Source organism: Carettochelys insculpta, chromosome 2, assembly GCF_033958435.1.
Source record: "Carettochelys insculpta isolate YL-2023 chromosome 2, ASM3395843v1, whole genome shotgun sequence".
NCBI lineage: Eukaryota > Metazoa > Chordata > Testudines > Carettochelyidae > Carettochelys > Carettochelys insculpta.
In genome coordinates, this window is record NC_134138.1 from 213,639,834 (window position 1) to 213,652,590 (window position 12,757).

Genomic DNA, 12,757 nt, shown 5'->3' on the forward strand with positions numbered 1-12,757 from the left:
GCTGCCCATGGAGATGGGGGCCTTTCAAAAGGACCCCCCCCAGTCTTCAAAAACCCCTTCTTCCTATCTGGTGTTAGGAAGAAGGGGCTTCCAAAGACTAGGGGTCCTTTCAAAAGGCCCCTGTCTCCACAGGTAGTGCACAATTTGAAAGCAGCACTTTTGCATTGCCACAGCTGCCATTATGCTAATGAGGCACTGCATATTCATGGCAGTGCCTCAATAACATCTTCCAACCTTGCTCATTTCCATGCCCCTTCCTAAAGGAAGGGGCTAGTGTAGACACAGCCACAGTGAATAGTAATTAGCATAGGGACTGTTCTGACTCAAATGAGGGCAAGAGATGGGTACAAATAAGGAGATAGCTGGTTGTTGTTGTATCTGTTTTTTTGCCCTTTTCCATTCACAGATGAAAGGAAATTTCCCTCTCCAAATATGGTTATTCTTTCTCACCTTCCTCTTCCTTTCACCTCTCATCTCTTGAAGCAAAACTGTAAAATGTTTTTGTATGTCCATACATTTTACTGACATTTTAATAAAGACAAATACACAGATCTGTACAGTTTACCTTATTTATATAGAGCACCTTTCACCAGAAGATCTCAAAAAGCCATACTATTTCCACAAAATCCTCCACAGATTATATACATGAAGTAACTGATTTACAGGGAGGTTACATGATTTACCCAAAGGCAAAGACCAACCTTATGACCAGTGGAGTCCAACAGTAATTCAACGATAGTCACACTTGTGGTTTTTGTCCTTGCACAGCCCCCACCCCTGTGCTAAATAAATGCCCTCCCCCTCCCTTAGAGCCAGGTACCCCCAGCCCCCCCAGCTCTAACTGAATGCCCTCCCCCTTCTCCAGGTACCCCCAACTCCCCCTCCCAAGTGAATGCCAGCAACTGCAGGAGCCGCTAGCGCCATGGCCACTGAAGCCATGTTGTGGCTGCTGGAGCAGTGGTTGCGGTAGCCATGCTGTGTGTGTGTGCGGGGGGTGCTGGGGCCTCTGGAACCGCAGCACTAGAGCTGGGGAGGAGCTGCGCTGGGGCCGGAGCCATAGGTAGGGTACAAGCGCGAGCAAGCTTAGGGAACGCCACATGTGCAGCTCTGAAGAGCCACATTTAAAGCCTCCAAGAGCCACATGAGGCTGCAGAGCCCAGGAATCATCACACCACGGCGTCCCGTTTGCCACACATGGGGAGTGGTGAACTTTGAAATTGATGCTTTTTCTTGTAACTGTGGTATCTTGCTCCAGCCACTCAACCATGCTGATTGACACAGATCTAGCTACAAATGTCATACAAAGAGAACCATTAAAGAGTTATATATATTCTGGATAGAATCTAACAACAATGAGGAGTCTTGTGGAACCTTAAAGACAACCAGATTATTTGGGCATAAGCTTTCATGGTCAAAATCCCATTTGTCAGATGAAGACTTCATTGCATCTGACAAAGTGTGTTTTTGCCCACCAAAGTGTGTTAGGCTCAAATAAATGTGTTAGCCTTTAAGGTGCCACAGGACTTCTCTATTTTGTGGATACAGTATAACACGGCTGTCCCTCTGATACTTGTCATAAAGTACTGTTGCTTGTATCCAGGCTCCATAACCTGTTTTGCCAATGTGGCTCAACTCTGTTCTGAAAGAACCACTTTTTTGGGTGAGAGAATAATTCAATCAAAACCACACTTAGCTCTTATTCTGGGCTGCTGAGGCTCCCCAAGACTGCAAATTTTGAGGGCATTTCCTGTGATGTGGACATTTACTCACTTGGAACCAGCCTGAGAATGGCAAATTTATTGCATGCACCCCTTGCAGTTGGACAGCAGTAATTCATTGAGGCTGTGTCTAAAACTGCTGTTATCTGCCAAAAAATGTTTAAATTGTCCAGATGCACAAATCTGGATAACCTCTTTCTGTGGACTGGATGCTAGGAGAAAGTTAATTCTAGAGAGCATAGTTTCAGAGATAGCATATATTGTTTTTCTTTCAGATTTTTCTTTTGACATAGGAGTCAATAAACTGATTCTCTGATTCTCCGCAGAAGTTGGTTTTACCCAGAAAGCTCATGACCTAATAAATTTGTTACAGGTTGAACCCTTCTAGTCTGGCAGTCTCTCATCTGGCAACATCTATAATCTGGCATTATTATAGTTAGCTGGACAACCACTTATCATAGATGTGGCCATGTTGTCTGTGGTTCCATAAAAGTTGTTTACAGCCACCAGTCCTGGCTCTCAGTGTTCTGTGCTGTTATTTAGCTCTATTTGTCTTCTGAGAGCTGAGGAAGCCGTGGAAGTGCTAGTAATGCTGCTAGGCAATATTGACCTTCCATGGTCCAGCAAATTCTCTTGTCCTCAACTGGACTAGAGAGATTCACTCTACAGTCTCTAAGGTGACACAGGACTGCTTGTTATTTGTGAAGCTACAGACTAGCTCAGACAGGGCTTCTCCTCTACTACCTATGTCCTATGCTACTTCTCCAACTCTGCCAGTCCCTTCTCCGCTTGTCTCTGCTTCTCCCCTCAAGGCTGGGGCTTTTGATGTTCTCTGTTCACCCTAGTCCTGCGCTCTGTCTTTCCTTGGATCTTCCCTTGCCCTCATCAGAGCGACTGGAAGTCAGCCCGCCCAGCCGGTGCACCCCTGCAGGGCTAGGTGGGTCAAACTAGCCGGATGAACTGTAGCTCGTGTGTGACACTACAGCTCAAGAGGGAGGGGTTGTAGCTAGTCAGGGGCCGGCTGCAGGGGGCTGAAGGACACTCATGGCTACGCAGCGCCTCCTGCAGGGGTTCGCCCTCCCCCGCCCCCCTCAGCTCGTCCTGTGTGCTGACGGCTTCTGGCCCATGGCCTGGCGCAAGCACCCACCCGCCCAGGCCGGCCCCCACTAGCAGCCTGCAGCAGCGCCCCCAGCCAGCTCCGCCTCCCCGCCTGCCCCGCCCCCGGCTGGGGAGCCTGGCGGCGCACGGCGCACGGCGGGCGTGGCTCCTGGCTGGCTGCTCGCGTGAGCCGCAGCCCCGCTGGTAGCTGGAGAGGTGCCGCCGCCCTCGCGGCTCCCACTGCAGCAAAGCCCGGGACAGCTGGAGCGCAGCTCGCGCGCCTGGCAGGTGAGAGGCCCGGCCTCGGCAGCAGCTGCTCTGCCGCGGGAAGGGCAGGCCGAGCCGGGGAGCGGCCGGCGCCAGCCGTGCCGCAGACGCCCCCTTTGCGCCCGTCCCTCGGGCTGTGCCAGCCCTGGGCGCGCCGGTCCGCTGCACCCCGGAGACGGGGGGTGGCATGGGGCGGGGCGCTGAGCTGGCCTCGACTTGTGGCCGTCTTCAGCAGCGGGCGCAGCTGGAGAGCTCCCGCCCTGCGTGGGGGGCGACTCTGCGAAGCCTGGGGGCTGGAGCGGGGCTTTCCAACCTGTGCCCATTTGCAACCCCCGAGGCGATTTCAGACCCCCTTCGCGGGGGACCTTAGCCAGAGCGTGCGCGCCCTATAGCCAAGGAGGCGGGTGAAACCCTCGGGGGTAGAGGATGTGGGAAAGATAGGGAGTTAGCCAGCTTAGCCGGTGCATCTCTGCAGGGCTAGGCGGGTCAGCCTAGCCAGGTGAACGGTAATTCCTGTGTGACCCTGTAGCTAAAGAGGTGCGGGGTGTAGCTAGCCTTGCCCAGGCACATCATCATGTGTGTCCAGATACATTTGGCTCTATGGTTAGAGCCTCTCAAGTTCCAGCGCGGTTGTTTGTGGCTCAGCATCCCTGAGAAATTTACCATTCAACTGCTTCCATGGTGTCAGAACAATCTTGTCCATTGGGGTCCTTAATATGACCACAAGCTCCAATTTTTTGAGTGACGAGGGTTAAGCCTTGTTGACGATGTAGAGTGCAGCATAATATGGCTACCTCCTGTATGTGTGTTCTGAACCTCATTCTGTCTCCTTTAAATCTCCTCTACAGAAGTGATTTTGTGTTAAGAGCACAGGATGCCAGGGAGTCCCACGCTAATGCTTCGTGGGGTGATTGAGGGGTGTTTTGTTCAGATTACACAGAACAAATGGGTCATTTCATTATGCTTTGTCAGGCAATGTTTTTGCAGGTTTTAATTTCTGAAACATAGTAGCGTGTCTGAAGAAAGGCATTGTACACCTTCTATTCATGCAGCCTTTGTGGATGACTTATGGTGACACTAAAGCACTTTTTACTGCTAAAAATATTTTTTTTTTCTAATCCACAGTGCCTGAACTCAAATAAGTTGCTTTTTATTGTTTGTTCTTAACTGGCACAATCTGAAGAGTAAAGATATGAGGTAAAGGTCTCAAATGACACAATTTTGAAACTGACATCAGTAAGTTTTTTCCTTGTCCCTAATATAAAAAAGGAATCTCTGATCATTTTCTTTGAGGGAAAAAAAAAATTAAGAGCCGAGAAGAGGTTTAAGGTGCTCTTTATTTTTAAAATGGAACCTTACAGTCACCTTGAAATCCTGGGAAGCCTTAATTTTGCTTGTAGGGGTAGTCCAGTGAGTAAATTTATTTATGTTTGTAAGCATCTTCAGCATTGGGGCCTATATTGACAATGTACTGATTTGGGTAGTGTTCTTACAAAATGGGTTGTGTTCCATTATTTATATTCATAATTCAAAAGCATAGCAAGTTCTAGTAACAGCTAAAGAGGACAACAGCTAGGTGCCCGAAGAAGGTGAGATGTTAAAGGCCCTGATCTTAAAAATATGAAAAAGTGTAACTTCATTCACATGAACAGTCATGCCAAAATTAATGTTTGCATTAGGTTTGAGAGGAGAGAAGTAATTCTATTGTAACAAACTCAAATAGGAAAATATAATGAATAAATCTGTTTATTAACTAACAAATCAGAACAGTATCAGAAACTGTAATAACCCCATCAATCTTTTGTTATAAAGCTATGACAATAGGGTTAACTAACTCCTGACAGTCATCAGGGCACATGATGTGGATAATGATTCCTTTGTTATTTCCTCTTAATTCGAATTTTAAAATGTAACTGAACAACAAATAGCTACACTCAGAAGATACCAAGCCACAACAAAACCAAGTATTTGAACGGGCTTGAGCTTTCTCCCATTGAAAACAAGGTATTAATTGATTTCAGAGCATCTGAACCTGGAGATAACTTAATTCAATCCCTTGTAAAACTTCTAACATAGATAAAATTTGCCAAGCAGTTAAGGTCCCAAAGCTGCCCTTTACAACTGGAAAATTGAGAAACAAGTTGCAAAAAAAGAAAATCAGATAAACTGTAAATGGATTTGCTTAATTGTTATGAGCTTGTTTTGTGTTTGTGTTTTGAAGGGCAATATTTTTTTCTGATAAAACATGGCATGGCTTTTTTTAATATTTACTCTTGAACTCTATGAAAACAGCTGGTGAACCTAGATATTCAGAGGAAAGTTGACTGCCTACACTTGTTGCAGAATTGATATACCTACCTGTATTTTATTGATAGCATCAGTTAATCATGGGAATGGAACACTTAAATAGGTTGTGACATTTGTTTTCCAGAGATCTATCTTTCTCTTGAATCCTGGTCTCTTATAGTGCATGTCAAAAATAGTACTTTCTGTTCCTTGGAAAGAGACATTTAGGGTATTCAGTTTGTCAAAAATACCAGCAAGGTAAGCCAAAAGCATAAGTCAGCAGGGATCACACAATGTGTCTGCTTTTCTGAAGTTCAGATCTATTGGGAAAAGTCCATTGTTTCTCAGTTCATAAAAACATTGCAATACTTTCTCCTGAATAGCCAGGAGACTTGGTTGTTAATCAACAAATGTTTCTGTGCAGAATATTGCCAAGACACATTCTTTTTTGGGGGCTGTGTCTTGATTAAAGTTCAGTTTTAATAGCAGAACTCAGAATATCACTAAGTTCTTGATCCTTCCTTCACGTTACAACAGCTTTATGGTATATCAAATGCAAATGCATTGGCCTTCAGGCTTGCTGCTGTGGATCTGATGCAGATGTGTATACCAGACATAGAAGGAGCTCCATCTGTGCAGATTCCCACATAGGATTCCCATTTTAACATTCTCAAGGACTTTCTAACTTTTCATAATTGAACAACTCAGATCCAATTGCATGCATTTTAATTTGGCTTGCAGTGCAAAACAAAAACTTCCAATGTTAATGCTTTGTGAGAATACCAAACATAAACAATTAAGTGAACTTCTCCTGATATATCCATTGCTTCATCCAGTTGGATTGCAAATAAAGTGATTGGAATCAAGAGATCAGATGTGCGTTGATATTTTCTGACGTATCAGAGATTCAGCAACTTGCCATGTTGTCTGATAGAGGGATTGTTTTTAACTTCTCTGCCACACTGCCTCGAAGCATTGTCCTTCCAATATCCATCTGATCTCAGAGAATCAATTTTTCCCCAATTGTGTAAGGCTTGTTCATTTTGGTAATGTGGTATGCAACTTGACATGATGCTTTTAAAGCACATTTTTCATTATATTTTTGTTTAATAACTTGTAGCTTTCATTTTAAAAACCCCTCTGTTCTTGCCTATCACACCATGTTTTGTTTCTAAATGGCTTCTTAATGTTACTGCTTTCAGGCTATTGTTTGCTGAAGTTGCTGCACACATTACACACTGAGGCCTAATTTCTCCGTTAGCTGGAACAGAAATAAGACCAAGATCCAAATGCACTTTGGATTTTCTGTTTTTTTTCCCCTCTGTCATCTTTATCTGTTTCAGTAGCTGCCTTTCATTTCTGAACACCATCATCTTTTAGCAATTGGTATCAATCCATTTTTCACCACATAATGATATGAAAAGACATCTGACTCACCAGCACTGCACCATTGCTTGCTGTAATGACAGGATATGATGTGCTAAACCAAAAGATGACAAAGGTAGTTAGTTGTTGGTATATAAATGATTGTTGGTTTATGCCTATGCGGGAGGGAAAGGGGGCAAGTGCCCTGAGGCCAAGCTGTTTTAAGGGCCCAAGGGCTCCTGCACGTGGCTGCTGCTTCTGTAGTACCAGCAGCGGCCAGAGCTCTGAATGCTTTAACTCACTGCCAGAGGCCCAGGTGGACACTCCGGATGGTGCTGAGAGTGTGGGGTGTGGTCTGGGTGGTGCTGAGGGCCAGCTGCCCTGGCCTTCCCCTTCCAGCCCAGGCCTTTCCTCTTTGGAAGCATGGCGCTGCTCTTCCCTTCCCTTGCCTAGCGGCCTGGGGAGGCAGGCCATTCCCTGGCTTATAGTTAAATACATTGTAACACTTGTGTATTGCATCTGCAGCCTGGGACTGGCCAAAAAAAATCCATTTGATTAATTCAATTGTTAAATATTTACTCAGACTCTTTTAATGTGTGTAATTGTCAACGTCCTGTTCTTAAGTAATAATTAAGTTTTAAAAAAAAAGTGCTTTGCACACTGGGTCCATGGCTGACCATTCCTTTAAGTGGTTCCTAGATCATGTGCTGGCTGTGTGCACGGGGAATTTTCACCTTCATGAATATTATGCAACATTTGCCATTTGTTCACTGCAAAGCTGAACGTTTTACTTCTGGCCTCTACTATGCAAAATTTCAAAGTGATACTTCTGGAGACCAGAAAATAGGACCTAAATTTTTATACACTCTGCATAATGAACAGCAGAACACCTATGGGGAAAAGACACAGTTTGTCTGAATGTGCAGAATATAATGCATACTGAGCCAAAAGACTTCAGCTACTGAGTCTCCTCTTCTTCAGGGTGCAAGCCACCTAGTGGACTTCAGTTTTTGACATGCTCGGTTTGAACCGCTGGTGGAATATCAAGAAGCAGATGTTGGGAGGGAGAAGTAGCGTTTAGAATCTTTAATGCAGCAATAATTAAAGCAGTGAGACTAGATTAGCTTGTACTTATATAGGAGGATGCTCATGCTTAAGTTTCTAACCAAGGTGGAAGCAATAATCCTCAGCCCTCTTGAGTGGTGGGTGGGTATCACCTTGCCATTGCATGGGATAAGCGAGTCAGTCAAGCAGCTCCATAGTGGCTAGCCTGGGTGAGACTTTAGATGTGATACCAAGTCTTGTACGTTGTCCCCAAGACCACTCTCCCCTTACCCATTTTCTGCACATATAAGATTGTTTACTGCAGATCCTCCTCCTTCCTCCAGTATAGTCACACCATAACTAGAGCTTTGCAGATCCACAGATGTTCATTTCAAATCAGTAGGCAATCAGTGAGTAGTTGTGCACACATCTGTTCAGGCCTCTACTCACTGGTGGCACCCATTCTGCGGTGTCCAGCTTGGGCAGGCTGAGGGTACAGTGCACGCAGGGCCAGAGGTCAGGCAGGAGGGTGGAATTAGGGCTGTCCAGGAATTCTGGCCCCTCAGGTGGTGCCTGCAGCCCCACAGTGGCCCAGACTGGCAGCATGGCCTGTGCTCCCAGCCTGCTGACTCCTGGGCAGTGGGGCTCACCCCCCAGTGATTGAAGCAGATGGGGCCTCAGTGCAGTGCCCCCCATCTCCATCCTGTTGTTAGGCAAGACACTGCTGTTGCCCTTCCTCACAAGCTCCATCCTTTCCCCCATTGCTAGACCTTATGAGATGGCTTCCTGTTGTGGGTCTGGTTTGGCTGTGTATACCCATGTGATGGCTAGTTGACCGTGGGTTGAATGCATGTTGATTCTGACTGATGAGGATCCATTCATGCAGGGCTGGAAGCATAACACTGCATATGCAGGTTGAACCTCTCTAGTGTGGCGCCTTCGGGACCTGACTGGTGCCGGATGAGAGAACTTGCTGGATCTCAGAGGTCAATATAGTCTAGCACCTTACCAATTCTTCCACTGCTTACTGGGCTCTTAGAAGACATTTCTGGGTAAATTACAGCTAAATAACAGCACAGAACACAGAGCCAGTACTGGTGGCTGTAAACCTGGGAACATGGGAAACTTGGCCACACCCATGCTAAGTGGTTGTCCGGCTAACTATAATCATGCCAGATTATGGATGTTGCCAGATGAGAGTGTGCAGTACTAGAGAGGTTCATCCTGTATTTATTTATCTTTTTTCAATTTTGAAAACCTTCCAGTGTTTCAAGTTGTGAACAATTATCTCTTTGTGGCTTGCATATTGGATTCTCTTCTTTGTTCCATCCCTGGTGTTGAATGAATCTTGCTTTTATTATTTGCATTTTGGATCATTGGTTTCCTCTTCTGTGGAATATAATGTTCATGTATCTTTAATAATTTGCACATACAAGTATTGTGAAGACACTGCTAGACTTGTAAATGAGATTGATGTCTCAGAATGGCTACGTCTACACGTGCCCCAAACTTCGAAATGACCATGCAAATGGCCATTTCGAAGTTTATTAATGAAGCGCTGAAATGCATATTCAGCGCTTCATTAGCATGCGGGCGGCAGCGGCGCTTCGAAATTGACGAGCCTTGCCGCCGCGCGGCGCGTCCAGACGGGGCTCCTTTTCGAAAGCACGCCACCTACTTCGAAGTCCCCTTATTCCCACGAGAATAAGGGGACTTCGAAGTAGGTGGCGTGCTTTCGAAAAGGAGCCCCGTCTGGACGCGCCGCGCGGCGGCAAGGCTCGTCAATTTCGAAGCGCTGCTGCCGCCCGCATGCTGATGAAGCGCCGAATATGCATTTCAGCGCTTCATTAGTAAACTTCGAAATGGCCATTTGCATGGCCATTTCGAAGTTTGGGGTACGTGTAGACACAGCTAATATGTAAAATATATACACTAATGTTAAAGCTATGGAAATAGATTTCTATTCCAGGTACATGCAAAAAATTGTTTGAATTATTACAAAGCCCTCAATTAACTTTCCCCATCTCAGCAAAGTTGATCCTGTTTTCTCTTCAGCACAGAAAACCCCAAGACAACAGGCTTTGTGGTATGCCTTGAATGTCAGTTTACCTAGTCTTGCCTGTCCGGGAAGAGGCAAATTCCAGAGCTCAGAAACCTAACTCAGAAAATGCAAATCCTGTCTCCAATTTCCTCTCACTAAACACTAATAACAGTGTAGGTGACCTCAGCTGCTTGTATGTTATATGTAAGGTAGCTAGTAACAATCCTTTTCTAGTTAGAGAAGTTGCAGCATAGTATACTGTTTGTGCCATAAATATAGCCCTTGGTATAACAATTTCTGGTAGTTGAAGAGTGTACTCCTTTAAGTTCTGTGATACCTCTGGTCCCTTTTTTTTTCCCCCTTGTTCTCAAGATGAGATTTGGAGAGTCTTATTTATGAGACTTGGCCTTGCTGTTATAGGATATGGAGGGGGAAGATCCAAATCTTCACTTCATGCCATCCCATTGACAGGGTTGACTGGCGTTAAAATTGAAAGGTGTGTGCCATCTTTGGGCCCCGCTACAGCTGGAAAATCCCATCTGCAAAGTCAGCCACTGTGTCATACACATTTCCCAGAATCACGTTCCTCCATAACAGAATGTGATTTATTGCCATGCACACTTGTACCAGTACAGCTCCAATGGTAGGCTTCCCCACTCCAAACTCATTTGCAACAAACCAGTAGCAATCAGGAGTTGCCAGCTTCCACACATTCCTCTACCAAGAGGACAGCTCTCATTCTGGTTTCCTTGAGCCGCAGGTTGGGGGCCAGCACAACACACAGCTGCAGGAAGGTTGCTTTATGCATCCCAAGTTCTGTGGCCACTGTTCTTCATTCCACACCTGCATTTCCCTACCCCGTACAGCAGCTCTTTGAGTGCCAAATGAAACAGGTTGCCTCTATCAGTGTCGTGGACACTGTCGGGCTCCACCTGCTTACTCTGTCAGTAACTTCAAGATGATCTCTGCTGCCACGCGTGAGGTATTAACGACAGTTAACAGAGCATGCAAGAGAAGTGTAGTCTTACTGCAGATTTTATAGTGCACAGCAGAGAATGGTGAATGCAACTATTTGCTCTTTCACTAGAACTTTAGGTAGTGCTAAAACAAATGGAGTCAAGTTATGCTAATAAATATTAAATTAGTTACGACAGGGACAAGCTGTAATGTTATTAACCAGAATCAGGAGACAGCATTAATGTTTTATTTCTGCAGGGTTTTACTGACGACAAGCTAACATACACGTTGTCTACATTGACTGCCAAGTCGTAACTCCAATGTTAAATTCTTTCTCCTGCCTGTTATGTGGCTGAGCTCCCACCTCACATGCTGATGAAAATCGGCTCACGAGCCGCTCTTGGCACCCATGCCGGGATTTGCTCACCCCTGGACTAGCTCATATGGTCTCAGCTAAGACATACTAAGGGTCTTCTCCTATCCTTGCTTGTCCCTGCTCTTCCTCTCAAGACTCTGGTTTTGGTAGTCTCTGTTCATCCCAGCCCTGCAAGCCTGATCTCCATCTTTCCTTGGGCCTTCCCTTCTGCTCATCAGCTCAAATGAGTTTTGTGCAGCACTTCCTAGGCAGGCAGCGGGTGGATGGGTTGAGGGGGACTCATGGCTGTGGAGGGTGAGGGTCCTGGCTGCAGGTGTGTGTGGCGGGGAGTGCATAGCACCAGCCTGCATGTGTTCTGTCCCCTAAGAAACTCTCGCCTCATTCTGTGTGTGGATGGCTCTTGGGTTAGTCGCCCCAAATGTGGCTGGGCTAATTTTCATGCCCTGTGACTGGCAAGTGGGCCAAGAGGCTCTCAGGGAGAGGGGGAGTAGAACTAGGTGAACACTAGACTCCTGTCATTTGTGTCCCCAACAGACCTGTTTGGGCCAGAGCCTGGCCTAGGCACCTCCCTAGCACGCTGCCCTGTGTGTCTAGACATATCTCAGCTGTTTCTCTGTTAGCTGCTGCAGATCCTGCTTCAGGGACTGCAGCTGCCACCACCGAGCCCCTCCTCCCCACCTGGTCCTGAGCCTGACTTGAGAGATTAGTGGCACATGGCTGTCCGTGGCAGGGGTCCCGGCTGGTGGTGACGAAGCTACTCACGTGAGCCTCAGCCGAGCTGGTACCTGGAGAGGCCACCACCGCCCTCGCTGCTCCTGCAGCAGAAGCCTAGGGCTGCCGGAGGCGAGCTGGGAAGCAGCCTGGCCATCTCTAGCAGGTGGGACACCCAGCCTCAGCAGCTGCTGCTCTCCCCGTCTTTTCCTTGGGAAGGGGAGTCCAAGCCAGGGAGAGCACTGTGCCCTCAGATACCTCCTTTGAGCCGGTGTTAAGGGAAATTATTTGAAACTACACCTGACTGATTGTTCTGTTGTTACTTTGAGAGCTGTTCGAGGATTTCTGGGAAGAGACTGTAGCTGTAAGAGATGTAGAGACCAATTTGGACTTTTATGTTCGGGTTTGTGGGTAACACCTTGAGGTACTGTCACATTTATTTAAGTGAATATTTAGTAAAGAAATTATCCAACCAAACTCTAATACTTTTAATTCACAGAATGGAGAAAACAGTTGGTGCAGAACCATTAGCTGCTTTTAATATTTCCTTGTAGCACAGCAGTGCACTGTTACCCTCCTTAAAAATAGATCTATAGACAGGCATAGCTTGTGTGGAGATTAAGAATTTTGAATTTCCACTGTTCCAATATTAATTAAATCTACTCCCAAACAGATGTTTGTATATCAAAAGTCATTTATAACCCAAAATCGTATCCAACCTGACTTTTCCTGTTAAATCTAAAGATATTTTAATATGTTACAATAATGGAGAAGCATTTTGGTTTCTCTGAGATAAGGCTACAGTGCACTTTATGAGGACAGATTATTAAAACAGTGCAAAGACTTAATTCAGTTCAGTAAACACTAAACTTCAAGACAGACCTTTTTTTTTTT

General features: G+C 45.9%; 1 protein-coding gene across 2 annotated transcripts in view; it reads left to right on the forward strand.

Moving 5' to 3' along the window:
- Positions 1 to 2,970: 2,970 nt before the first annotated feature.
- Positions 2,971 to 12,757, forward strand: part of SCRN1 (secernin 1) — a 74,094-nt gene continuing 64,307 nt past the window's right edge. For both annotated transcript variants that reach the window (XM_074984558.1, XM_074984559.1), the window contains exon 1: positions 2,971 to 3,104. The gene's annotated coding sequence lies outside the window, so the exon portion shown is untranslated. The remainder of the gene's footprint in view (positions 3,105 to 12,757) is intronic.